Raw genomic sequence first — 27,225 nt, 5'->3', positions numbered from 1 at the left:
CTTCCAAGTACCTACTACTCCCATTTGCTTCTACCAACTGTTTTTTATAGTTTTGGGTTTTGTATTCTGTGTTTTATGTCAAATGTAAACTTAGATTGGGAACCCCAACTCATGGGAACCACAAAATGCAAATTAATATTCCAAAATGAACAATGACTGTTTCTCAGCCTATATACATGCTACAGGTGTCAAAGAATGTCTATTACAACTCAGTGCTTCCTTAGATTTTGGGTTCTTTTCTCCCTAATAATTGGGTGTCTCAGTTCACCCCTAGGAATATACTACATTTTTTTTCTCAGTCCAATTTTTCCCCATTTAATCTTTTTTAATATTTTAAAAAGGTGTTCTTGAAATTTTCAGTCCAAGCAGCAATGTCACCTTTTTTGACATGTTACTGGTAGAACAAACTATTCTGTATATGTAACTTTATGGGTTTTTCTGTTGTAGACCTTTAGTACTACAGTTACTCTCATAGTGAGTTACTAGTGTCTGTACTGAAACTTATTATCTAAACCCATACTTTATCTTAAAATAAATGTTTAACCTAAAATAAAGTATGCTACATGCACTAAAAAAAAACCCAGGAGCACACAGCTCGTATTTTAAAGCATTGACTTCAAAACTAAAAGCATCATTAACAGTGTTTTTTAACAAGTAGATGAGGCAAATTTATGCTGCTTTTAATAGACATTTGCAAGTTCAATTAACTTAATATTTTTGAGATTAATCAATATTTTCATCAGCCTGAATGATTACCTGTGCTTATAACTAAAAGTGTAACAACAGAAAAGTGAAGGAATAGATTTAACTTTCTTTAATAACAAAGATGAAAATTCAAAGAAAAAAGGTCAGTCACTGTAAACAAGATAATTCTTAAAAAATATTATATTCCTCTCTGACTACTCCATGGACCAATACCTGGCTAAATACCAAGTTTTAGATCTAACTTGGGAACTCTTAAAAATAGGGGTGATTATTAAATGGAGAGTGATTTTTACTGTATTGCCACAGGATATTTATTCCTGATTAACTTTCTACATAGATGTTAATCTTTAACACATTAGAAATGGCTCTTGCGTAACAGAATACTTGTCCATGGTGCCTGGAGGTTATGTTCCACAAAAGTATTCTGGCATTTCCAATAAAGGCTTGAAGTACTGCATTCAGATTAGGAACCCTAAACCAGAAAGTGCTACACGGTCAACCTCAAACTACTGTAAAGTGAGAATATATGTAACTTTTTTTTAAAATCAGTTGTAACATATGAGTGATGGCCTAAGGAAATGCACGTCAGGAATTCTCATATTCTGACTCATTGCTCAGAGGACAGGACCAGTACTTGGGGGACCAGTGTGAGCTCCAGCTAACCAAGAGATCTCGGATGTAGCTTGGATCTTTCCAAGCTGGGAATCTGGGAGCAGTCGGTTGCCAAACATCTGCTTTCAAAAGCAGGCAGAAAGCAGAAGAAAAAAATCTTCTGATAAGACAGCAATTCCAGTTTCTGAGGAAAAGGGATTTATTTTGGTATTTTTTTTTTCCAAAGACAGATTCTGACCCTTTTCTGTAGCACGCAACAAACAGCTCTGATATGGCAGTGTTAACTCTGCGAGGTGGGTTTGTTCCATGGTGCCCTTTGAAGAATGAGGTAGACTTGGTCTTCAGACTGAGGTGTCTTCTGGGGTGCAGTGTAGCTCTCCTCCTGCCCTGGGGGCTCTATGTCTAATGAAAAAAAAGGATGTAGGAGGTGGTGTGAACTCAGACCTTGTGCCATGGACAGAGTAAAGCAGAATCATGAGCTGAAAAACATTCCTGGTCTCTCCCATATTCTAAGTACCAACTAAGAACCTAGTTTATTTCCTGACATCAAGAAACAATCCCTATGGATTCCTCCTTGTAAAGACAAATCTGTCACCCACCTTTGATTTGAAAACTAGACTAGCATAATTTGTGCAGCTTATTTGCGCAAAACAGCAATTTTACTCAACGTACATTAAAGCTATATAAAACTTGCACTGAGCAACTAAAATAGACTGGTATTCTGCTGGGTACATGAGGCAATCTCCCATGGAAACTTCCTTCCTATTGCAATCCTAATTCAAACGACGTGCTGGCAAGTAACTGTTGAACACTCAACCGCTCCCATCACACAGTCTGTTCCAAAGGTTTCTAAACCTCATCGGCTCATTAACAGTCTCAAAACACCCCCATCATTTTGAAGGAGTCTTAATGAATGAAATGTCTCCTCTCTTCATATACCAGATTTGGGGCATGTGTGTATAAATATATATACAAAAAAAATATAGAAGAAATTAGACTCATGGCAATTTTTGTTCCCAGTCAATGGCAACATTCTTGCTGAAAGGGTGAGGATATGGTGCTTTGGATGCTGGCCGGATGCAGGACTGAAGCTGCCATGCCATCTTGACATAGACAGACATGCTCCACAGCACAATTCCGACATTCTTCAAAAGTTAGGAAGACTGAAGGACCATCCTCCATCAAGTTTGTATTTCGTTGTCGGTTGTTTTTTTTTTTAATACAGTGCTCACTCTTTGCAGCATTATGTCAAAAAGAATCAGACTCCATGATGCTCTCTCTGGGAGAGTTACATTTCATCTTATTTCTGAATTTTTAAAGTTTGCATCTAGTTAAGTCAGATATTTTAAAATTATTTTCAAGTGCAATTCAGCTGGACCTGTAAAGGCACATGATAAAGTCCACTTGATAGAAAAGGCATGTTAACAACAGACATCAAGTAAAATCAGCTGTTTCTGTAAAGCCTAATTCTAAAATAAAGTATATGGTCCACAATATTGTCCATTTAAAGTGTTACGTATTTTAACAGACCTCTGTCTGTGTTGGGCCCATCTGCCTCAGACCATAGTAGGCAAAGAATTTTTATCTTTGCATCTTAGCTCTTACTTAAAAATAAAATGTGTTTATTTTAAACCTATTAAACAAGTATGTAATACTGAATGGATACAGTGCATCAAATTTGCTTCTGCCTCAAATTCAGCCTCTCCAAACTGACTGTTTCAAATTCAGAAATACCTGATAGCAATTAAAAACCATTACAGCTTGTCTATTTTGTTTTGAGGATGAAAAGAGACCAAGCAGCTATTACCAATAAAATATAGCTGGAAAATTCAAACAGAAACTGAAGTATGTGCAGACAGATTACCCCTGTCTTTGCAGGTAATCTAGGTGTTACAATCACTGAAAACCTGAGGAATCTGAAGAAATGATAAAAAATTATTTCAAAATATTCAATGTCTGTCTCAAAGGGCTATTAGGAAATTTTACATTTAGTTTTAGATAAACCTTTTAAGAGCTGACAGACTTTTCCCCTCAGAGAGAGTCATATTTGCCCTTAATACATGTTAACATATTCTAAAAAGTAGCTGCTGTATATTTAGAGCAGTTACTAAAAGTTAGGCTATAAAAATCTTCCCTTTATATTTAGATTTCGTAAATGAGTAATCATTTCCCTTCTGAAACTCTATTTGATAAACAGATGTATTTATTAGGAGATATCTTCTCAAAAATGAGATCAGTCACTTTCAACTGTGCACAGACCAGCCTAACCATCGTGTCTCGAATTCAAATGTAGCTAAGAGCAGTTTTCACAGATGGTAGTAAAAAGGGTAACGCACTCTTTACTATAGAGGCATGACTGAATTCATTTAAGCTCTGAAACTATTTTTAATGCTACTGGAAGGCCTTTCTCTTTAAAACGAAATTACTTCTACTGAACTGTGTAGGGGATTCATTAACTCTAGTATTTCCTAGCATCTCTAATTGTTTTTGTTTTGCTGTTTTGAAATATTATGGAAATAATTGTATTTTCATCAACATTTTCCATAACATCAGGGGACCTTCTATCACACTCCTGGCTGGAGAAGCTTATGGCTAAACCATGCAGTTACCTCCCAGTTTTACTGTGACCTGAAAAGCATCTCCTTAGGGCTCTCTTGTTTAGGAAGCAGGCTCAGCACTGGACCTCACACATATGGGTTTCACCAACTCTCCATACTGCATACAATATATAGTCCGAGTATTTTGTCTTTACTGTCTACTCTTAAGGTACAAGGAATGATCAACAGGTCTGCTGAGGTTTACTTCTTCATAACCCTAACACTGCTGTGCCAGGAAGATGCTCTGTCCCCTGGTGTTTGTTCAGAAATAAGAACAGGAGACAGTGGGAAAAGGATTGGATAACAGCATCACCATCTTCCATCCTTCCTGAAGATGACCTCAAAAAGAAATCTCCATCTTCAGAGCCTCTCCTACCCCCAAAGACTAGGGTTCCTCTCTAGTTCCTCTTGCTGGTCTATCAGTACATCTAGAAGGAAACTACAGTGCTCCGGTGCTTAAAACACATCACAAAACACAACGTTCTTGTAAAACATGCATGGAAACAATGCTTCTGAACAGGTGAATTTCAGCAGCAGAACTGTGTTGCTTGCAGAAAGCTGAATGTTTGAGAAGTCAGGCATTAACACCCCCGTAGTGAAACCAGCTGCCCACCAAATCTGCAGCTGTTAGGTGACGAAGGTCCAATGCCCTGGTGAGTTCAAAGGAAAAGGTCATAGAATCATAGAATCGTTCAGGTTGGAAAAGACCTTTAAGATCATCACGTCCAACTGTTAACCTAGCCCTGCCAAGTCCACCACTAAACCATGTCCCTAAGCACCAAAGCTACATATCTTTTAAATACTCCCAGGGAGGCTGATTCAACCACTTCCCTGGACAGTCTGTTCCAACCCTTTCCATGAAGAAGTTTTTCCTAATATCCAACCTAAACCTCCCCTGACACAGCTTGAGGCCATTTCCCCTTGTCCTATCACTTAACACTTGGGAGAAGAGACCGACACCCACCTCACTACAACCTCCTTTCAGGTAGCTGTAGAGAGCGATAAGGTCTCCCCTCAGCCTCCTTTTCTCCAGGCTAAACAACCCCAGTTCCCTCAGTCACTCTTCCTAAGACTTGTCCTCTAAACTATTCACCAGTTTCATTGCCCTTCTATGGAAACACTCCAGCACCTCAATGTCTTTCCTCTAGTGAGGGGCCCAAAACTGGACACAGTATTCCAGGTGCGGCCTCACCAGCACCGAGTACAGGGGGGCAATCACCTCCCTGCTCCTGCTGGCCACAGCATTCCTGATACAAGCCAGGATGCTGTTGGCCTTCTTGGCCACTTGGGCACACTGCTGCCTCATGTTCAGCCGGCTATCTACTAACACCCCCAGGTCCTTTTCGGCCAGGCACCTTTCCAGCCACTCTTCCCCAAGCCTGTAGCGTTGCATGGGGTTGTTGTGACCCAAGTGCAGGACCCGGCACTTGGCCTTGTTGAACCTCATACAGTTGGCCTCGGCCCATCGATCCAGCCTGTCCAGGTCCCTCTGCAGGGCCATCCTACCCTCCAGCAGATCCACACTCCCACCCAGTTTGGTGTCATCTGCAAACTTACTGAGGGTGCACTCAATCCCCTCATCCAGATCATCGATAAAGATGTTAAACAAGGATGGCCCCAATACTGAGCCCTGGGGAACACCACTTGTGACCGGTCGCCAACTGGACTTAACTCCATTCACCACAACTCTTTGGGCCCGGCCATCCAGCCAGTTTTTTACCCAGCAAAGAATATGCCCATCCAAGCCATGAGCAGCCAGTTTCTCCAGGAGAATGCTGTGGGAAACGGTGTCAAAGACTTTACTAAAGTCTAGGTGGACAACATCCACAGCCTTTCCCTCATCCACTAAGTGGGTCACCTTGTCATAGAAGGAGATCAGGTTGGTCAAGCAGGACCTGCCTTTCATAAACCCATGCTGGCTGGGCCTGATCACCTGGTCATCCTGTACATGCTGCGTACAGGTCCTCTCTCCACTCCATTTAAGAATAACTTGTATGTTTTGTATTTTCAAAATACAAAGGGTGTCTGTGGATTTTAGTATTAAAAAAAAAAAGTCTTTTAAGTGAAAAAAAAAGCAGGGTGGTGGATTTTCTCCCCTTTCTTGTTTTCACTCCAGGGAGTAACCCTGCCATATCTAGCAACAGTCGAGCACAACAGTATGAGCACATGCTCTTCCACACATCTGAGAAAATACCCCTCATCTTGGCTTGGATTAGGGTAAACTGCCACTCTACTCAGACAACCAGCATCAGAAACCTGAGCTCCAATGAGAGGCCAAAAAGGCAAGTTACCCATCTTCTCATCTGTTCTATGCTTTTTGGAGATCCACCGCACATTTTCCATTTATATTTTAGAACAAGTTGAAATTCTGACCCTATTTAACCTGTGTCCATGGGACAGACATGTCCTTCTGTGAAGGAGCTGAGCTTTCAATTGATTTTACTGACCAGCAGAATTTCAAATACCAGTCTATTACTCTATAATATAGACTTGTAAGCACTAGCCAGGGAAAGATGGGGCCCTTTACTAATGAGTATTAGCACAAGTTTGGTGTTAGAGATGGAGATCTTTGTCTAAAGTTCAAAGTAATAACAGGAACCAGTAGGGCTTTAATTTCTCCTAGGATAGGGATGGGGACCAGAATGGAGCCCTCATAGTCCAGGATGAAGCAGTTAATGACCTGCTATGCCACCTGGATGCTCACAAGTCTATGGGGCCAGATGGGATCCACCCGAGAGTACTGAGGGAGCTGGCAGAGGAGCTTGCCAAGCTACTTCCCATCATCTATCAGCAGTCCTGGTTAACAGGGGAGGTCCCTGATGACTGGAGGCTTGCCAATGTGACGCCCATCTACAAGAAGGGCTGGAAGGAGGACCCGGGAAAACTACAGGCCTGTCAGCCTGACCTCGGTGCCGGGAAAGATTATGGAGAGGTTCATATTGAGTGAACTCAACAGGCAAGTGCAGGTCAACCAGGGGATCAAGCCCAGCCAGCATGGGTTTATGAAAGGCAGGTCCTGCTTGACCAACCTGATCTCCTTTTATGACCTGGTGACCCACCTGGTAGATGATGCAAAGGCTGTAGATATCATTTACCTGGACTTTAGCAAAGCTTTTGACACCGTCTCCCATAATATTCTCCTTGGGAAGCTGGCAGCTCATGGCTCGGATGGGTGTAGTCTTCGCTGGGTAAAAAACTGGTTGGGTGGCCGAACCCAGAGGGTTGTGGTAAATGGAGTTAAGTCCAGTTGGCAGCTGGTCACGAGCGGTGTTCCCCAGGGCTCTGTTTTGGGGCCATCCTTGTTTAACATCTTTATCGATGATCTGGATGAGGGGATTGAGTGCACCCTCAGTAAGTTTGCAGACGACACCAAACTGGGTGGGAGTGTGGATCTGCTGGAGGGTAGGATGGCCCTGCAGAGAGATCTGGACAGGCTGGACTGATGGGCCGAGGCCAACTGTATGAGGTTCAACAAGGCCAAGTGCCAGGTCCTGCACTTGGGTCACAACAACCCCATGCAACGCTACAGGCTTGGGGAAGAGTGGCTGGAAAGGTGCCTGGCTGAAAAGGACCTGGGGGTGTTGGTAGATAGCCGGCTGAACATAAGCCAGCAGTGTGCCCAGGTGGCCAAGAAGGCCAACAGCATCCTGGCTTGTATCAGGAACAGTGTGGCCAGCAGGAGCAGGGAGGTGATTGTTCCCCTGTACTCGGCGCTGGTGAGGCCGCACCTGGAATACTGTGTCCAGTTTTGGGCCCCTCACTACAAGAAAGACATTGAGGTGCTGGAGCGTGTTCAGAGAAGGGCAACGAAGCTGCTGAAGGGTCTGGAGCACAGGTCTTATGAGGAGCGGCTGAGGGAACTGGGGTTGTTTAGCCTGGAGAAGAGGAGGCTGAGGGGAGACCTTATCGCTCTCTACAACTCCCTGAAAGGAGGTTGTAGTGAGGTGGGTGTTGGGCTCTTCTCCCAGGTAGTTAGCGATGGGACGAGAGGAAATGGGCTCAAGCTGCGCCAGGGGAGGTTTAGGTTGGAAATTAGGAAAAATTTCTTTACGGAAAGGGTGGTCAAGCTTTGGAACAGGCCGCCCAGAGAGGTGGTGGAGTCCCCATCCCTGGAAGTGTTCAAAAAACGGGTAGATGTGGCACTTTAGGACATGGTTTAGTTTAGTCTAGTCTACCCTTGATTGGTTTAGTGTGGACTTGGTAGTGTAGGTTAATGGTTGGACTGGATGATCTTAAAGGTCTTTTCCAACCTAAACGATTCTATGATTCTATGAAAATGCTGTCTCTTCTATTATAACCTTAAGCACAGAAAAGGAAATATTCACTATGTTAAATCCCAATGTGTTTTTAACATACATAATCGTTCATTTCCACATACCCATGTCTGAGACTTAATTGATTCATAACACATTCAGCTTCATTCCTCTTTTCCCCTCAAATGTTTGTTAAAATTCTCATCACTTCTGAGCTGAAAATACCTTACAGAAAGGGATATCCCCCCATCCCAGAAAATCCGTATGAAAAACTCAATGACACATTTTACAATTTAAAATAATGCCCATTCCTCTATGGAGGAGCATCACTTTGGACTGTTTTTTTCCCCAACCAACACTTTTAAAATAAAGACTGCTTATGTCTCCTGGAACAAAAGGTAAGACAATAGTTCACGCTACAAGGCTCTGGTTTTAGAACACAACTTTGCCAAGCTTTCTGGACTGACATCCTCAAAATAGTTCAGTTACTGAACTATTATATTATACTTTTCTTCGGGTTTTGGCTCCTGTTAAAAAAAAATAGTGAATCACTGCAAGCAACTCTTCCAAGGTATTTGGACAAGCAAAATCTTCAGTTTGGTCTCTGCGTATAATCTGACATTCTTGTCTCCACCAAAATCTATCCAAATTATAAATCTCTGCAAAATGTTGGCTAACAGATATTTGGTAATAAATGTACATATGTCCTGGTTTTGGCTGGGATAGAGTTAATTTTCTTCCTAGTAGCAGGCATACTGCTGTGTTTTGGATTTAGTAGGAGAAGAATGTTGATAACACACTGATGTTTTAGTTGTTGCTAAGTACTGCTTATGCTAGTCAAGGACTTTTCAGCTTCCCATGCTCTGCCAGGCGCACAAGAAACTGGGAGGGGGCACAGCCAGAAGAGTTGATCCAAACTGCCCAAAGGGCTATTCCATACCATATGACGTCATGCTCAGTATAGAAACTGGGGGGGGTTGGCCGGGGAGCAGCGATCGCTGTTCGGGAGCTGTCTGGGTATCGGTCGGCGGGTGGTGAGCAATTGCATTTTGCATCACTTGCTTTGTATATTATTATTGTTATAATCATTATTATATTATTATTATCATTACTGTTTTATTTTATTTCAATTATTAAACTGTTCTTCTCTCAACCCAGGAGAGTTTCTCACTCTTACTCCTCCGATTCTCTCCCCCATCCCATCGGGGTAGAGAGAGTGAGTGAGCAGCTGCGTGGTGCTTAGTTGCTGGCTGGGGCTAAACCACGACAACATATAAAGTGGTCACATTCCCTGGATGCTAACCAGACCCTGAAAATACTTTCATCCAACTTTTATCAATTTCTGCCTGTAAACACAGCTCACAGTGGATTTGCAATATGACTGAGTCCACAGATTCAGGAGTGGGAAGGAAACACTGAGTTCAGATAACAAGCTAGGGAGGGAAAAGAAGGAAAGACAGGGACCAGAGAGGATTGAGAGAAGAGAAAGAACTGCAGGGGGAGCTGAAAGAGTAACAGGGACTGCAGCCAAATACATGACAGAAAGAATGAGGTTAAAGCAAGCAAGAGAGATTGATGAGGACCTGTGTCGAACCAGGGATTGCCAATACAAAAAGACTGACAAAACCACAGAGATCAGTAAAAGACCCCAGAAGTTAAGAGTCACACTGAGTGCAAATGAGCGTGGCGGGAGCAGCCTGCAAACTGGGAAGGAGCTGCGATGGCAAAGGAACAGGATTAGGCAAAGATGAGCTGGAAGCAGAATGCTCACTCCAGCATCCGAAATGTTTTCTCTCAGTAAATGTCTGGGAAAAATTAACAGCGTCTTTTTTTTTTTTTTTTTTTCCATTAGCGCTGGAAGATGAGTCTTCTGTTGACATCAGTTATCCAATTAGCTCAAAAGGGACAAGAGATTTGCAGCGGATATAGGGAGGTTCTTGGCAATTTTTGTGGTTAAAGATTGATCCTTTTTTCTCCACAAGACCCCTAGCTCATTCACATCAAAAAAGGACATGATCTGAGAACGAACCAGAACTGCAGCAGAAGACAGTCTGCCTGCCCCATTTATGAGAATGTTGGTCATACATGGCCTGAGGAACAGAAATCAGAAAAGGAGGATGACTTTGTAGTTACAGAAGATAAAGTGTAGCAAAGGAGACTGTCACTCTTCTTCTACCACTGTGATCTCCCGTGGTGCTAGGCAAAGCGCCTAAACTTCGCTTAAGAGTCCAATGCTTTGTGTGCTTCTCAGTGTCCGAGTGACTGATTTAAGGTCCTGGAGTCTGATAAGCTGGAAGGCTGGGAAGTTACAGCTGGAACAGAAGCCTGCAAGAGGTCTGAATATCAACTGTTTTGACAAGACAGTTCCTAAACACCCTAAATTGAACATTCCAGTAATAGATATTTTCTATTCCCTGCCCCCCCAAATTAAGACACCTCTTTCTTTCTCTCACAAATGTGAAAATAAATTTAATAATGCTTTTGTAAAACATTCAGATCCTCTAGGTAGCTCAGAAAACCCTTTGAAGCAGTTAGTAAGGACATCAATGTATCATACAAAATATTTGTAACATTTGGTAAAAAAAAAGTATACGAGAGACTGTTGCCAAGTTATTTTCTACAGACTTTTTGCACCTTCTGCCATCTACAGGGGCTTCTGCAATCAGAAAAAGGGACTTTGTGAAAGAGCAATGCCCTCACCGTTAACATCTATGGCATACCTCTAATAAAACTGGGTTTTTTCCAACAGACCCCAAAGTTATCAGAAGGTCACGTAAAACCGCAATCTACTAAAAAAAGTACTTGGAAGAAAGATCCCAGAGCAGGTTCTCGAGTACCTGAGTTTGTGGCAAAACAAGTAACAGCTGCTTTTTAAAATATTTTGCAATTATTTAAAGTTGATACTTCATAGTAAAGTGAAGTATGCCTGCTGGAAGAGGATAGGTGACATCCTAGATACTTTCCTGTTAAGGCACATTTCAAACCAGCGAACAAATAAGTAAAAAGAACTTTTGTAAAGGTCTTGGTAAAAATCAAAATTTACAAAAAAGCTTTCATGTGGAAACAAGACCTAACTATGGTGCTCTTCAGATTAACCCTCCCAGTCAAATTTTAAGCTTGCAGCCAATTTCTGGAAAATTCATACACATGAGCCAGCTCCCTGAACTCTTGTCCAACAACACCTGAAAGGCCTGTGCCTTTAGAAATAAGCTTGGAAAGAATCATCACTTCTAAGTATTTAATCATATAGATATCAGCGGAATAACGTGGTTCTGTGCAGTAACTGGCATTCTTGGGCCAGCCCAGCTGTAACACTGGGCAATTGTGTCCCGAGTTCAACCAGGAACTGCGGCTCACAAGAAGGCACATGACGGCAAGGTCATAGACAAAGGTTGTTTGCAAGCTGGGAAATAACCTGAAGCAAGGTACTTTATTAGAAATTGTATATATGATCCCTATTGCATGTTCTCAGCAAGAGATCTAGAAGGAAAGGCTTATAGGAAAGGAACTTATTCACATAATATAGAGAGAGCTGGACATTTTAAGAGGATCAGTCCCACAAACAGGAGAGCAACATTTGTTGAAACAAGACTCATGTCGTTCAAATCAGCCATCAGTACCCTATTTGCAGATTCCTTTCTATGAAACTGCAGAACCAGCTAGCAAAATTCAGTTATGCTTGATCACATCCAAATTACTTTACAAGGTCTAGATGTTCCCGTGTATAGTTTTTTTGCGAGGCATGGATGTTTCTGCTTTATATGACTGCGCTGGAGAATTCTTGGAGTGCACAGCAAAAGATGCAATTCTCGTATATAAACGTTAGATATTCAGAATCTGAAATAGCAAAGTGAAAGTCACTTATGCTTGAGAAAATATAATAATGGTAGAAGCTGCAGGGAAATTTTACTGAAACAAAATCATCCTTCACAGAAAAGCTGGAGAAATATACAAGCACTTCAGCTCCCCAAAGACTCAAAAAAGGCATTTTTGTTCATCTGGACTATTAAATATTGCTAGTGCCTCAATCTATTCCTGAAAATATCTGATCTTTTTCATAGTCCTAATAAGCATTCTGCACATAAAGTCAAAAACCTCCACACAATCAGTACTTATTTTAAATTTACTCATCTCTAAAAGACGGTATCTAGTCTAATTAGATAAATTTATTTCCAGCCTACAAAACAACCCACAGTGGCACAGGGAAATAATACTTTTATGAATGGAATTTCCATGCTTGAGCTATTCAAACACACTTTCATGCAACAGCACCCTTTAAAATATGCAATTTTTTGATGTAGTTAATATCTTCTCTTTCCTTAGCTGCTGCCATGTGTTAGTTTACACTCCACGGGCTGGAGCAAGAGGTATGCACTGATGTATACTATCATATATGCTGCTGCAACAGACTGGGACCATCCAGGTTGACACAAAGAAGTGCCTGGATGAAATGGGTGGTGAAGACCTATCGTAGCACTCTGAGCTCCCTGGTCAAAAGACACGGGCAAGGGTCTGTCTCCCTATGGTACTTGAATCTGTGAAGGCTTAGAAGTAATTTACTTCAATAAATTACTACTGTGCTTTGGGTTTTTTCCCTTCATGTTACTATATTCAAACTATGCAGATTTCCGTGAAGCAGAAAAACAAATGAATAACCATGACATTAAACTCTTCTGATCAACTACCATCCAAGATGGATAAAAAATAGAGCGAAGAAATAAAATAGCACCAAAAGGAAAAAAGACAAGAGGCTACATGGCTAATGGGAGGTATGATGCCCAAGAAGGTATTTAGATAGTTATTTACTCTGTAAAGTTGTAGTACTACATCTGTAAGCAAATTGGTAACTAACCATGTTTGGTGTTCGAAATAACGTGATTCAAGAAGTGGAAGGAATATATTTGTCAGAGTCACTGGTTATTACTCAGGAGCCTGATTATCATGCAGGACACTAGAAGCTTCCCCTTCCTCCAAGCTGCCACTAATCGTTCCTCCAGCAGACTGCCAACACTCCCATGGAAGCATTACAATTCCGTCATGGAGAAGGGGAATTGCTCCCTCTTTTCCCCCTAACTTTAACCTATGCTGCCGTATCATCTCGGAAACAACACTCTGAAATTTTGTTATATACGGTTTCAAGTCCCGTGAGCTTGCCAGCTTCTTTAAGACCAGTGAAAGAACTGAGGGCTTGTTAAAAACTCTACCTTCTCACCGTTGCCACAGTGCACCGGGGCAGGGGCTTGCGAGTTATTCCTGACACTCAGGTTTGAGTCTGCGTGCTCAGCAAAAAGTATTTGGGAGCTGAGAGACAACGGTATTATTAAGGAAGGTAGTAGCCTTCTTCGTCTTCAAATCAAATTTCAAACAGTATTTTATATATGAAAATATTTGATTGATAGTTACCAGAATGCCCATCATAAGGAGTTAAACATGCTTTAAAAAAATAATTACCAACAACTAATCGGTCAAAACAATCTTCCAATGGAGATGATGTTCAAAGACCACAAGCGGAATACAAACTTTTGAAAAGATTAATTTTACATAGTTGCATGGAAAGCATACTCTGAGGCTCATATTAAATACATTCAAACCTCATTAGGTAGATACAAGATCAGCATAGTGACCTACAATAGCAGCCTTGTACTACATTAAGATGCAGAGAACTAATAGTCAGGAGACTTTCAAGGACAGATATTAATTTTACAATTTGATATATGAACAATAACCATATTAACAGTAAAAAAGAAAGTGTCCTCTGCTACTATTATTAGTGGATTCATAGAGAAGAAAAAATTAGAAATCGGTAATTATGTCAATGTCATTGAATATGTTTACACATTTGAAAACTTCAGGCACTAGAAAATGCTGCTGAACCAATTAAATGTTCCAGAGATTAAAGTACGCAAAGTAAAGTTTACTTTGCTCTTAAACAGGCAACCTACCAGCTGTAGCAGCAGCCATGCAATAACAAGCATCCTTCAGCAGCAATTTGTCTCACTACCAGCTATAAATGACTCAGCTTTTCATGTCATGCTCCAAGAGCTACTTTGCTAATATTACAGCCTTTTACCATACAGCACCTTTTCCCTATAGTAGGGGTTGGTTTGTTTTTTTTTTTTTTTTCCCGGTTTGTTTGGGTGTTTTTTGTTACTCATACCTTCTTTCTGAAACATGATACGACTGCCTTGATCACCAAGAAAGCTAACTTTCACTTCTCACCTGCCATCTGCAGTCTTGACTTAAAAATAAACATGTGCCAGGTCATGTGTTTTAAAAAAGGGCGTGAAGGTGAAAATGAACTTTAAATGCAAAGGAACTTTGAGCAAGTAAAAACATTAGAATAGCTCTATTAAAATTGAAATGATCGTCATCCATGCTTATTTTTACATAAAATTTTCTGTTTGAGTTTTTATTCAATAAACAGCTGTTACCAGAACACACATTAAAAAAAATAGGTTGGGGGGTGGGGGGGGAGAGATAGAAGCTAGTCTTGGTGGTATTTCTAAAATGTGAAACTTAGAACTAGCAATATGAAGAGGAATGAAGTTAAAATCTTTATAATCTTGATAGCTACATCTGAAAAGCTCAGATCCTGGCAACACACAATCAAAAGAATGAATGGCTCTTTCTTTCAAGTTTTAATTTGGGGCCAGCGGGCTTGTGGGAAGCAGTGGGTGGAAAGGGATTATTATCTTTTTTTGCCTATGGTCAGAATCATGACTCTTCATGGTTAACAGTACTGCATGTCATACAGACAACTCCCGCAAAAAAAAAAAAAAAAAAAAGATTATAATCCTGGAGTGGGACAATTTCAAGGGGCTGAGAAAAAACGGATGAGCAAGTGACATGACATGAGAAAATAATAAGCAGTAGCCTTGTATACACACATGATAAAAAGATCGGAAAAGCCTGTAAATTTGAAAACTAATGCATCTGTTGACAAGCAGTGAGGGATCTCGCAGTGACCTGTGTTCTTTACTGTTCTGTGGGCAGTTCTGATTTCTGTACCAGATTCCCCATCATCTTCACATTGCGGTTCCTAACCCTGACTTCATCATGGTCATTCACAGCCATCAACTAGAGAAAACATCCCTTTACAAAATGTGCTCCCCTGGATGAACGCTCCCAGTGCGTACAACAAACAAAGCCAGCAAATCTACATGCCAATAAAAATTGTTGTGTTTTCTTAGGTCTCTGCGGGGCTCCAAATGACAGTAGCACCACGTACTGAATCTGAATTAGAAGCCTGTCACATCCTTATCCACCTGCTTATTCAATTGAGCTGAAAGATATTTTGACATTTTAATACAAACAGTACTAGTAGAAACAAGAAACTATTATTTTTATGACATAGTAATAGCGAGAGACTGCAATACGTGATGGTAGGGTGATACTTAAAGCAGTATAAAAACCAAAATGTGCTCCAGACCAGTAAAGCAGTACGACTTCCTAGCAGCTGGTGATCCTATAGGAAAATTTTTAGCAGCTGGTGATCCTATAGGAAAACACTGTGCAATCTGGGCAGAATGACTTGCGTGACTTGGTTCCTATTTAAGATCAGGGCTCTCTGGACAGAATCTTAAGTTGTTGACTGAACAGTCCCCTGAAACCAACCCAAAGCAATTAAGCCCGGGATGAAAGCATGAAGCAGACCCTGCATAGTTTCATGCAGGGCTCTTGTGGGTACACAACAACAGCCCTTCCAGGAGCAGTGATCCATTACAATTTCTGTACGCTGCTCCCTGTAACATGGCTGGGGAGCCCACGTGGCAGCACTGCGCTCAAGTGAATTAATTGGTCTCTGTAACAGGACACCATGAAGCACAACCAACTGTCCCAGCACAGGGTTGAAAGGAGCTATTTTCTATATGTTACATAGGTAGCAGGCTTAAATATTTAATAACTGATGGAAAGAAGAATATCACGCAAAAATAAAGCTTGAACTTTCTATAAATAAACTCAGGTGAGCCTAAGTTTAAACCTTACACCCCTAGCTGTTATTACTTGAAATCAGTAATCACGCTCAAAAGCATGATATAGGCAGGAGCATGCTTCCAATCATTATGTAAAAGGCTAAAATATATAGCAAGGTTGAGCATTTTACCAGTGTGGTTTTATCTTACTAGGTGTTAACTATTATATACATGGCTGTGTAGGCATGCATGAGCTGGGTGCTGTGTTTCTACAGGGATGGCAACAATCCGTGGGACTCCGCAGAGCATTTTGAGCTTCCCACAGAACTACAGCAAGAATTTTAAAATCTGCAAAATGAGCGTGAAAGCCAGTGGAACTCTGCAGGAGTTTTTCAGGTGGTGGGTATACTAGGCGTATAAAATCTAACAGTACAATTGCAAAGCATAGCAGCAGGACTAAATAGCTAAAAACATCCAATATTATAGGCTGGGTTGGCAAACAAAGAATTAGCACTGCCATGTTGAAGAAAAGTATCAGAATGAAACTTCAAGTTAAGCTTTCCTATTATGCTAATAATATTTCAGTTTATAATGTGATGCATTATCTGATGAGTAATAAGCAGCAACCTATACATATATATCCCTGGCTTGCCTGAAGCTGGCATTTCCAGAAGTAACAGAATTCAGGTGAAGCGTCCACTCTGTTATGCTGCAGGACTCAAGTATTAATCGTCTTCCCAAAATCTGACCTTTTTATGGCAGTCATGTGAGAACTCAGAGCAGAAGCATATCAAATAGGTTGTCAAATCTGAAAAATTTAGACTCAGATAAGAAATAAAATGGCACTATGGCTAAGCTTCTGTTCAGATTACGATTGATGGTATCATTAAAAAGGGTTGCTTAAGTTTTAACCTGTAATTTGCACTAAAACCAGAAAGTTCCCTTTCAAATTCCCAGATCACAACAACAACTAGCAAGCATATGATATTAAGTAAAACACATGAAGTGCAGAACAGTGGGTAAACACACAGAAACAAAATATTTGGTTACATAAAGAAACATCAGGCTCATTAATCTAGTAATCTGGGCTGGTCTCTGTATTTCACACACTCCCAGCTGTGATGCTGTATATTTTAAGGACAGCCTGCATACTGAGCAAAGAAAAAAACAACCCCACCACCCCAGTATTCATACAGATTGATTGACATGCTCTATATAATTTTTTTTTTACATTGCCTTCTTCTGCGGTGATTTTGCAGACAGAAGGTCACTATGGAGGAAACGTATTCATTCTGCAAACTTCATGCCACCCCACTAAACTGCAGATATTATTTTTAGTTCTCCCTAGCACTAAGCAGACAGGGAATCCGAGGCGCAGTGCCAGGATGTAAACCCACTCCTTCTGAGCTGGCTTTAATCACGTTGCCTTGCTCCCACTCCGCTCCCATGTTTAGGTCAGCAAATTTCCTCAAGGCTAAATCTGAGTACACGCACACATATGCCGTGGATCATCTGGGTGTGCTTCTTCATGAATAATTCAGACAAAAGTATGATGTGCAGCTCCTACTGAATGGCCCACTTGACTTTCTCTTTTGGCAAGGTTTGCCCAAAAAAGTGCTGCTGAAGAGGAGCCAACGTCTTGCCTCTCTTTATAACGTAGCTGGTTTGCAAAAAAAGTGGATCCTCTTTACAAACTGTTCTGTACTGCTCAAGCTTGCAGTCCTGCTGGACAGAAAATTAAGGGATTCTCATTGAGTATGACCACAAAGTCAGGCCAGAAGTATCTTCTACAAAAAGGATATTTGTTTAAAATCTTTCTCCATAAAAAAAAAAAAGTCTTGTACACAAGCCTAAACCAAATGTTACAGGAAGAGCAGTATTTTCCATAGAAAGCTCTCCTATCAGATCCTATAGGATCTGCACATTAGAACAACACTTCAGCATCTTAAATTATGATTTTTCTAGGTTTTTGTTGTTGTTGTTTTTGTTTGTTTTTTAAAGTATAGTTACAATAGCTTGGTTGGGAATTTGTATCCTGAACTGCTTAGATTGCCACAAAAGTACCACGACACTGAGGGCAGTCTGGCATTTATTTCCATTGCCAAGTATAGGCTGCAGGTCGTATACACAATCCCTTCTCTTTCTACTCTGCACACTAGCAGGAATGAATTTTTTCACCTTAGACTACCAAAGCCGTCATTTTGCACGCTATGACAGAGCTGGGGCAGGCAGGAATCACAGAGCTTTGCGTGTGTATTGCAGTCCACCGTGGACATCAACCTGAAGGTCATCCATCAGCTTTCAATGCAGGGTTTAGCTGGAGTTTATGCGCTGCTTTGTTTCTACATTTCTAGCTGAGCAGTCCTAAAGAAAGCAACTGGTTCCTCTCTGGCAAATACGGCTCTGTTAAATATGTACTACCCTACTTCTATTTTTATTTAGAAATCCTACCGTAACTTGAGATCAAGTTGTTAAGAATAATCAAGCCAAAGCAAGAAAAAAACCTATGAGAAGGCATATAAAAATACATTTCAATGACTTAGCATTGCATGTCCTCGTCTTTCATTGCTTTGTTACTGAATATTTACTCTAGTTCAGAAATACTCAGGAACCCACAGACCACTGACTACTCCCAAAGTTCCTGGGACATTGCTCTTTTTTTTCTTTTTCTTTTTTTTTTTTTTTAAAAGAACATAACAGGAAACCCATATCAGCGTCACAGAGTACATGAAATATATTTAACATCAGCATCCTAAAAAAAATAAATATTTGTTAAACTGACTAGGAAAAACAAAATTGTGAACAGTCTGGAAGGCAGTCATTGCTATGCCCCAGAGGATAGTATTCCAACTGCCCACAACATGTTTTTCGATTTCTAAACAGCACCGTGCAGATCTACACGTTCTTGCCAATAGAAGTAATGAAATAAAACATAACCCCAGTCATTTTAGCGGAGCAAGCTGCTTGTTAAGGTTTATCAATCTGCAAAAATGAACTGCATGACTGAAATACACTGTAAATAAAGTCAGCTGTAATGGGAGGGGGGGAAAACCACAGTGCCAGGGATGGAGGAGTTGGGAAAAAGCCACACTTCGATGGTACCGGTTTTATCTTATCTAATAGTTTCTACAAGTCTTTCACACAGGCTTTGAACAAGGATCTCTCTCATGTTTGCTTTTTAAATTAATGTAATCCTTCAGAAAAGTGCCACGTGCCCAATACTGTAGAATCCTAGTTAACTTCAGTGGTTCCAGAGATGCAGAACAAGAAAAACCTTACCATACTGCCCTTCCAAATTTCCAGAAGAGATCATTTTTAAAAGCCTATCTAATTCTGAAGATAAAAAAGGAAATTACGGATTCCGTGAGAAAGCAACCAGTTCTGAGCAGGTATTAAGACAACTCATTATTACAAGAAACTTATAAAGTCAGGAAATATGGTTTAGTAGACACAATTCCTCCGAAGCAGTAAGCTGAATTTCTAAATGGCATTAAGAGACCATTTAAAAGAAAATATCATTTTTCTTTTTGCAGTGGTTCGACTGAAGTATTCTGCCTCTCTTCGAAATGATCCAAACTGAAGAGAATTGTAATGCATCTAGGTAACTGCTTCTTAGTTCATGGCATCTTTCAGAGGCTCTGAATAGAAAAATAAAATTTAAGACATGTTATAGATGTACTTGCTATATACTATCTACCCTGGCTGAACAGTCTTCATGGTATGACAGCCTTTGAAGTATACGTCTCAGGTTTTTGTTCAGTTGACTTAAGTAACTAAATGCATGCAGAAGGACAGAAAAGCCACGTTTAAGCACTGCAGCTGAACTCCACATGCCACATTTCACGTCGGGAGGGTGAAATGACACCTAGAGGCCCCGCTGCTGCCACGGTTTTCCTTTTTTGCTCAGACAGGGTCTGCTGAGGGAGCAGCGGAAATCCCAGCAGCACCATCCTCTCCAGAAGAAGACCGAGTAATTAACTTCTTATTGGAAGTCCTAATTCCCTGCAGCAAGGAGAGGGCAGGACTAAGCAGCCAATTTCACTTACGGGAAGGATGGCTTTAAGCAGGCTTTGCTTCGAACAGCAGGACATAACGCTGTTCATGTCAAGGGGTACGGCTGCTGCGGAGAGGCAGAGGCGAGGGAGCACGGCTTCAGACGATGGTAGGTTTTGTGCTGGCAAAGCACCACTGTGTTCAGAATGAAGACTGTGTTCAGAATGAAGATAACTGGATTTTTCAAAATGTATGGTTAACTTCTATAAAAATATAATAAAAGTTAAGACCCTAATACAGGCTACAATGAGCCCTTTGGGGCAAATGCATGTGTTTTTGTTTGCTTGTTTGGTTTTTTATGTCCTTTTCCCTGCAGTCCTAAATATACTACTCGAACTAATCCCCTGCAGCACAAACAGGCTTACCTCTGACCAACACCGAGAGGAAGACTGAATTACCAGAGTACTCTCAGATCTACAGGACCACCAAATATATTTATTTGCCCACTACACTGATCAACCAGTTGTCACCTAGTTAATACACCTAGAGGGGAAAAAAAGAACCCAAAACCTTCATGGATGAAAACACGCATATCTAAAACTGATGCATGTTCTCTGGTACCTCAAACAGATCACATAAACGGGAGGTCACATACTTCATGCATCCCTGGGTTAACCTCTTCCACACTTCATGCTTTCAGCCCCCCTCTGACATTCTATATCGCCTTTTTGCACTTTGAAGACCTCTTCAGGGCAGATTTAGTTGTTCATGACATGATCATATGCTATCCTCCATTAGTGATACTCTAATTTATTTTGGAACCCATGTTATTGCATACGGTCTTGATGTACCTATTTGTGTCAGAACAGAAGGTGATAGATATTATATTACAGTCTAAACAGAACAGAAAACCACAGATCCTGATTATGAATTAAGACACTTTGCTGCCTTAAGTTTGCTTTCCAGCTGCCCTCAAACACCACGTTATTTAATGACCTATACAAGACTTCCAGTAGGTCTGGTCTTTTTACCCAGTCATCTCCTTGTGGTCTCTTAAGGTGTCTCAGAACAGTGCAGGATGTGAAGGTAGATGATGCCACAATTCACATATGGGACAAATGATAAAAGCCACACAGAAATAAACTCTTCTTTTTTTTTTTTTCGTCTCTGAACTTCAAATAGTATCTGAAACCACACAGGAAACAAAACCAGGTGGCAAAGGACAGCTGGTGCCACGAGGGGACCATGCCAACGCTGCTGAAAACTCGTCACGACCCACAGCCTAGACAGCAATCTCCGTGATCAACCCAAAATTCATCACGGTGTTCACCGCTTTACCTCAGAGAAACTCAAGATGCTCAGGGAGTTCCAGGCAAACAGGGAAAACAGATGGAAGAGATGCAAGAAAGAGTGAGCTGTGCAAATCAAATGCTACGCCAAACTCTAGCAAAGAGTAGAGATGGGTAGGAGTCAGTCACGCTACTATTCTGCGATGATTGTTTAGAAATTGAATCTTTTTCAGCGTTCACTTTTATAAACACTAACTTCAAGCACTTTGGTCTGAGATTTTTACCATCCCTAAAAATCAGACTCTCCTTGTTGCCAAGACATACATAAGCTAGCCAAGCCTTTTAGAAGTCAATTTTCTATTTAATTATTTTTAAAAGGAACTGGCTCTGCATTTGAAAAACGTGACAGAAAAACATAGAAACAGATAATCAGAAGAGGAGCCTTGATTTCGTGTGCACAGATCCATACAAGCTTCTTTCTTTAAATAAAATTGCCTTATTATCTGGTCATTGTATTACCTACATCCATTCTCAGTGAGCCTACATCATTTCATATATTTATCATTCTATATTTTATTTTGCCTTTTTGAAAATACAATCCTCCATAACATCACTTCTACTCCCCAAATAATGGGGTGGTTTTCCAGAACTGCAAAAGGAAAAATTAATTAATTCTTCCTACAAACACAGCAGATATGGTAGTATTTAAAACCATTCCCTCCTTCCTCTCCTAAACGTGAACCAGGGATAAAACCATAATAATGGTTTTATTATTTCTTCTGTTTGGGACATGACAGAAAATTATCATGGACAAGATGTTCAAAACTGGAACTTAGAAAGATAGCTTTACAAGCCTAAGATGAGAAGCGCTCTCATTTTCAGAAAATTTCTCATTAAGGAAAAACAAAAATGAAACCTTAAGCTCTCAACTTTCAGTTCCACTTTCCAAATTTTAAGTCAGACACTGTTTAAACAAAACAAACCAAAAAAAAAAAAACAACCCCCAAAAAAACCCCAAAAAGGGAGGGCAAGACTCCTCATCTGCGGCTGTATAACCCACGTAGGCTGGAGATAATGAGGCTGCTCACCAAACAATTCTGCATTCATTGCAAGCCTTTAGCATCCACGCTTTGTTTAGAGTCATCGCTTTTCAGTTTCTCACCCCATGAATGAAATTCTGACCCACACAAACTTACAGAAAATTTTCTTTTGGTCTCTCTAAGACTTGTTTTCTTGATAGAACTGGGACAACGTATCTTTCTCATGGAAAACAGCGTTACCTCTTTCCTCTGCATTCAAAGTGCGCTCCAGTCGATCCAGCAACCAAACTCTGCATCTCTCCTATTTCCTGCAAAATCCTTCAAAACCCAGAGCCCATCTTTTTTATCATGCCTGTTTTATCTATTCAAAACACAGCTTATCAGATGACTCAACCTGTGCAACGTTTTAATATGAACCGCAACAACGCTGTACATACGTACTTAATATGGCAAGAATTTGCTACCATTCAGCCCATGCTCCTATGTCACACAAAAATCAAAGCACAAAAGAAATATGAATGTAAAGTTCACGAACTTTCTTCTTCAAACGTTTCTAACTTACATTCTTCAATAAGAAGCCTTACAGAAGATGATATTATTACAGCATAAAAGCCTCCTTTGAATAGCTAAAATGACACTTCATACTGATGCCTTGTTTTTCAGAATAAACTGTCTTACAGCCTTGCTTTACTGAAATACACTAACAGACAGTTAACACACTCTGGAATAGACAAATGGTTTTGACTTTTAGCCCGTGCAGCAATGACAAAGCAGGGATCTGGGTTACAAGCAGGCTGCCTCTGGCTCTCTGGGCCCTCCACCTCTCCAATTCTTACCACAGCTTTACTTTGTCAGCAAAATGCTCCATTATTTCTGCTTCGCCTTGAGACAGGCTAGTCCCCCTAATGCGTGGCTACAGCAGAACGCTGCAGCTACAGATAATACACACAAGAACTAAGCCCTACTCAGGTCTGTGCCCCAGAACATTTTTCTTTCACAGCCAGCTTGGATTAGTTTTGAAACCCCATAACAATATATTTAGATCATTGCTTCTATGGTTTCTAAAAGAAATACAAAATGCATCAACTAAGTTCTTGCTTAACTGGAGGAGACAACTATCTTCAGTAATAAGAATCAATTATAGTATAATTAGATTCAGGATGCCAGTTCAGGTTAAAAAAAAAATTCAAAAAAACCAGGCTTATTCATGTTTCGAGAAGAACATGCAGTCTAGATCAGCATAATAATTTAAAAAAAAAAAAAAAAGTGCAGTAAGAGATCAGACCATAAGCCTCTCCCCTGGAGAACAGGGAACTCAAAGCAGTTGTCAAACAGCATTGATTTGTTTCACACAATTAAAATCTGGTTTATAGAATAAAATCAGTATTTAATGGTAAAAATGTGTTGAAGCTGAGCTTGAAAACACTAATCAAAAGGGCTTTTCGTGGTGGCTGTAAGAAGGGTATGCCTGCTATATTTATAAATTCTAACTTTTGGTTTAAAAAAAAAAAAAATCTGTTCCTGTGGTTGTGAAGAATATCTGCCAAATATAAAATGAGACAATGCTGTCATCTGATGTCTACAGACAGACTCCGTGCATCCTAGATAATTCTCAAATGACAGCAATACAAAACTAAAAAAAAAATCTCTGGCTGCTATTCAGAAACTACTAGCCAGCACTAAAACAGACAACTACCCTCATCCACTTCAGCTGGCTGCTGCTCTGAAAAGCTGTAAGGAGTGGCAAACGCTGTAATAGTTCTGAGGGAAAAAAGTTAAAAACTCCTGTTTCCTTCCTCACCAGTCAGATGACTCCAGAAGTCTTCCCTCCCCTTGTAATTAAAGGGCAAAAGAAAGAGACCCCCCCTAATAAAAGCATCTTAGCATCCACCCCCATACTGACAGCTGAGCTCTGTGTTTGACACTGTGCCAAAGTACTGCTCCAGAACAGGAGTCGACCTACTGGCTCCTACTTTCCAGCTCTGCCTACAATTTGCAGGCTTTCAAATAAAATGTAAAGACGTTTCATACCCTCTCACTTTTCTTCAGTCACGGCAAATAACATTAAAAGATGTTATCTTCCCACCTGACGTTATCAGAGCACATATTGCATTGCTCTTCGTTGGTCATCTGCTAAAGAAATTTGCAGGGACTGGCAAAAAGTATCGCTTTTTTCTGTGAATAAAAGCCCCTTTTGTGGTCACAGTGAAGACGTGCATCCTAGACACCGTGCAATACCACTGGTGGACAAAGCAATGGGCTTGAAGCCAAAATTTTCATTCTCAACTACACTGTTTTTTGAATTACTGCGCTAGCGCTCTTGGAAGTCAATAGTTATCCTCTCACTTTCATAAATTACATCCAGCATTAAAAGCTATGGCTAGCTGTCTTCTAACTAAAAGACCACACGACATCTCCTGCACCCTTCCTTCCTTCATTCCAGAGCAACTTAGTGTGCTGCTGAACTTAATACCGACAAGACGGGTAACACCATGGCTTTGTAGTCATCTCTGGCTCGCCTAAAGTCAGTATAACCGCGGAAAAGGCTATGCCACCCTTCCCCTTCTTGGCCACTCAGTGCTACCTTGTGCCTCCAACCTACCTGTCTTGATGTACACGGTATTAGGGTCGCATAGCAAAGCAAATGATGGAAGCGGTTTGGAACTGATCCAGCAAAGGTGGGGGAAAAGCAAGGTTACCGCCAGTCAATTCCCTGATCCCGGTTCACCGGGCGGCTGCACAAACAGTTGCGCTGCCATGAGGACAAAGCCGAGAGGAAGGAACGAGAGGTCGAGGCTTGAAGAGGACGGGATCACTTCTCTCAGTAGTGGTGCCAACTTACATTGGCTGGAAGTGACTATGGCCTAAGATGGAAAATGAGGTCGTCTTAAAATAACAGCTGTGAAAAATACTTTCTAAGCTAATACGCACCACGAAGCTCACGTAACCCATGTGAAACAGAAGCACGTACTTAAAGATCTTGAAAGCGTGCAAGAACGGCATCTATTTTATAAACAATTAAGAGCTTCAAAAGAAGATTTTTCAGGGCTAGCAACCTGCAGCCTCATTTCATCTGCACAGGACTAGGCTTAAGCACCGATCAACCGCTAGAGACCTGCACAGGCTTAGCCAACCAAGCCTCAACGATTAGTAATAAAACTCGGGAGGGGAAAAAAGTTCCAACTTCTTTTCCATTTGATACCTTAAGAAAAGCTGCCTGTCAGTCAAGATACTTGTGAATCACATCACTGGCTGTACATTTACTACCCTTATTGTAGTTCTTTGTCTGGAAATCATGTGATGAGTAACCATCATGCGAGGGACTTACTCTTTATTAATGATATCAAGGCTAAAAAAATCTTGCCAGATAAAATTAAGACTATATTGTCAGAACAAGAGAAGAGTTTATAAAAGGGAACTTGTTCATACTAATAGATTCCTTCAATAGGAAGGCTTTACCTGTAGCATCAATTCGATTTAATTCCATGCACATAAGGACATCTTCCTCCACGAGAAGAGAAGGGAAGACATATGGATAAAAGGTTTAGTCAGAAACAGCCTCCCAAATGTAAATGTACGTAGTATTTTGCAAGTTCACAAGAACAGGGATCCACTATCTTACAGCATGAGGTTGTCTTACAAAGCCATGGTACCGGAGCAGACCTACCCCAGAAATAAATTTGATTCAGCATCGTCTGCCAACAGCAGGAACCTTGGTTCCCTTCAGTCCATATGGTCAGACTCCTAAAAGGACATTTTGGCTCCTCCCTTGCCAGACATGTTCCCCTCCATTTCATGCTCCTTCCGCGTGCTCTCTCCTGACCCTGAATTCCCTTCTCCTGGCAGAGCACAATGGTGGCAGCAGTTGCCAACACGTTAAGCATACTTACCTCCTTTTGGGACGCCTCCTGTCCTACCTTTGACGATGGCTCAAGCCACAGCTATGTACGCAACCTAAATCCCTCCAGTGTTACAATCGCTGGCACTATGTTGGCTCAAACCAAAATGAATATACCGAAAACTTTTCAGTTGTTTTCTTAATACTTCCTACCCTCTTCACTTAAAAAAAAAAACCCAAACCCAAACCAAAAGAAACCCAAGCAACTGCTCAGTAGATCTAGTAAGTCAGCTAAGTGTTTTCAGTAAAACCCAGCACTTCTGATCGTGCGTGTTTTTCCTCCATACGTGTCTGTGAAAACTCAGGCAGAGGTGCCTTCATTTACTCAACCACCGGATTCTTATCGAAAGGCCTTTTTCTTGCTGTCACCATGCTAAATCAACAATCAAGCCTACCCGTCAAACCACCACCTCTCCCATACTCTAAACAGGGAGGAGAAAAAACTCCACTTGCACATTTGATGCATGAGCCAAAGCCTGTTAGAGAGTCAGGAAAATACAGTCTTACAGTTCGGTCTTTTTTTCCAGTTGGCACTTTATCAACAATGTCTCCACCCAAACCTAGGGTTGTTTGTAGCACTACCGAGTGTGCCTGAGCTCAGCCCAGGTGTCCTTAGCGTGACCCGTGAGCAAAATAGGGCCCACTGGTCGCAAACCAAGGCTTCCGCACCACCGGGGGTCCGCAGAGCCCTGGGAGCACCAGCCCGGCTACCCGATTCCAACACTTCGATGCCACCGTAAGGGCGGTTTAACACCAATTCTGCATTTGGCTCGCAGAGCAACCCACCCAGCTGCTGTGGGACAGGAGGCAGCCCCACCTAAGAGGGACCGGGCAGAAAGCACGGGGCTCCATCTCCCAGCGCAGCAGCGTTTCGCAGAGCCTGGTACCCCCGGCCTGGCAGACGGGTGCTGGGCGCGCTCGGGGC

The 27,225-nt window shown here is 41.2% G+C and overlaps 1 protein-coding gene across 2 annotated transcripts in view; it reads right to left on the bottom strand.

Annotated features, from left to right (window-relative positions):
- The window catches only part of TBC1D4 (TBC1 domain family member 4), a 124,314-nt gene that overhangs the window by 96,224 nt on the left and 865 nt on the right, over positions 1-27,225 (bottom strand). The window lies entirely within an intron of this gene.

This window comes from Pelecanus crispus, chromosome 1 (genome assembly GCF_030463565.1).
Source record: "Pelecanus crispus isolate bPelCri1 chromosome 1, bPelCri1.pri, whole genome shotgun sequence".
Classification (NCBI taxonomy): Eukaryota; Metazoa; Chordata; class Aves; order Pelecaniformes; family Pelecanidae; genus Pelecanus; species Pelecanus crispus.
This window is presented reverse-complemented; position numbering and strand designations above follow the sequence as displayed.